The sequence below is a fragment of the Ostrinia nubilalis genome, chromosome 21 (genome assembly GCF_963855985.1).
Source record: "Ostrinia nubilalis chromosome 21, ilOstNubi1.1, whole genome shotgun sequence".
Lineage (NCBI taxonomy): Eukaryota > Metazoa > Arthropoda > Insecta > Lepidoptera > Crambidae > Ostrinia > Ostrinia nubilalis.
The window spans coordinates 6,812,372-6,814,636 of NC_087108.1; the positions used below are offsets into that span (position 1 = coordinate 6,812,372).

The window sequence follows — 2,265 nt, forward strand, 5'->3', positions numbered from 1 at the left end:
ATGGAAGATGTGTTTCGTATTTTAGTGAAATGCACCCCCTATGTTAAAAATTGGTAGAAAGTTATTTTAGTGGTGATTTGCTTCAAAGTTGATATTAATTACCTACTCATTAGTGCATTTTTTTTACAATCATGTCATGTTACAGACTATTATACTCTAGGGGCCTCCACTTAACCTTGGAGTGGGTGCCCGCTGCGTGCGCTCGCCTAACAATGCATAGTAATGCATGACGGTCATGCCGCGGGCACCTGCTTGCGCTGTATATACAAAAACTCATTTTCGCGCGAGAGTTTTGGCGGAGGCCCTTGAGGTCGTGGGAGTAGTCTTGAGGAAAAGCTCCTTCTCCCACGGCCAGTGGCATGCTAGAAGCTTGGTGATTCTAGCACCCGTAGGAAAATAAAAAAAAAGTTTACCAATAATACTGCGGTAGGTGTAGTTTTCGATTTCGTAGTAAAAAGATAATACCACCGAGTAACTTTCACCGGATCAAAGGCCGAGCTGCATATTCATAAAATATAAGAAAAATTTATTTTCATGTTTATTTAACCTTTAAGATTTTTATATTTTATAAGTATTCAAACATTTTAGATAATAACGTTAAAAACATGTATGAGAACGTTTTCGACTTCTCCGCGGACGAAGTCGCGGGCAAAAGCTATTTGTAAAATAATTAGACTAAATTATTAAAAGTGCCTACCCAAAGTCATTATTCCACGCGGACGAAGTCGCGGGCACAGCTAGTTTAAAATAATTTATCATAAGGTAAGTATCTTTTTTTTTGTTTCAAGAATGAAAATGAGCTGGGAGTATTAGTCTTATGTGAAAATATATATATGTTTGTGGTTTATAATTCACGCGCCCTCACAGAAATCCTTTTTTTAATAAAATAGGGACAAATTTAGAATCGACATATGACACTTTTTGTGATTTTTTTAACGATTTGATTAATTTTAACTTATAAAATTGCTTCTATCGATACTCCGCTTGTAAGAAAAGGATAATAAGTAGTATTTCATGCATATGTGTATTATAATTTTATTTTCTATGTTAGAGAAAACAGAAAGCAAATGGCGTCAGATAATATTAATGTTTTAAACTTTCAACTAGTGTCTTTTAATGTTGTCAGTCTTATTATAGTAAAAAGAAAATGGTTAAGTCATTCAACCTACATATAAAATATCTAAGTGATATCTTTAGCATTACTGTAACACTTTTTAGGTATGTTATAATGTTCATTAGGTTTAAACGTCATAAAAATGGATTGCTTTAGTGTTAATCAGGGTACCGAAACAATAATTTAGAATCCTTTAATCACGTCATGATCCCCTACTCCACGTCTTTCAATTTTATCTGTCTCCAATTAGGTAGGTACCTAGTTTGACAAGTGTTAAGTATAAAATCATTATCACTACAAATGTAATTTGTAATGAAACACGATATAGCTACCTATCTTATTTTTCGCTCATTGTAATAGTAATAATTTAAAGGAACTTTTTGTAACTAGTTAGTAGTGTTGCTGTAGTCGTTTTTTTAAGGGTATGCGTTATACGGGTAATTATTTAGTTTTCAGGTAACTACTTCTCTATTAAGTCATAAATAAGCTTATTTGTTTTTTTTTTTCAGATGCCTTTTAAAATAGTGCAAACGACCGAAAGGGATGAAGGAATGTTCTACGGAACTTCTTGACTCACACAACAACCGATTGTACTGTATTTTGTGTATGAGGTGTATCATTTTTTGGAACACGTTTTGCATTTCTTAAACCAAATATAAAGTTTGAATATTCCGTCTTTATCTTTCTCTTTACTCCACCTGTTCTCTTAGGCTGAGTTGCACCACCTAACTTTGACCGTAACTATGACGATAACCGATGTTTTTTGTATGGGGTTTGACAGATTTTTGACGTTTGTTAAAGTAAGTTGGTGCAACCCGGCCTTAAGTCTTTTTCCACTGTTTATTCATGTCAATAACGTGACACGTTCGACATAAATTTTCTAATGAATATACAGGACCTACTAACGCACAAATGAATATAATCATACGGCTCGTGGTTTTATGGCCAAATTATGACCTAAAGTAATAAAATATTTTTTTAATTTATCTAAATAGTGCTAAAAGCTTTAAAGTAACAATAAAATAAGAAGATAACAGAGCTAAAACTTTAGTAAATGTTTGGCTAATGCTGAGCAGTAAATAAGCATAAGAAAAGATCATAAAAATGCGTTCAATCTGTAAAATGTGTTAATATATCTGAATGCACTATAG

At 33.0% G+C, this 2,265-nt stretch overlaps 1 long non-coding RNA gene across 1 annotated transcript; it reads left to right on the forward strand.

The window, feature by feature from the left end:
* Positions 1-747: 747 nt before the first annotated feature.
* On the forward strand, positions 748-1,786 carry LOC135081999 (uncharacterized). Its single transcript, XR_010259318.1, has 2 exons — positions 748-1,536; positions 1,624-1,786. It is a non-coding gene; the product is annotated as an uncharacterized LOC135081999 (long non-coding RNA).
* Positions 1,787-2,265: the final 479 nt, after the last annotated feature.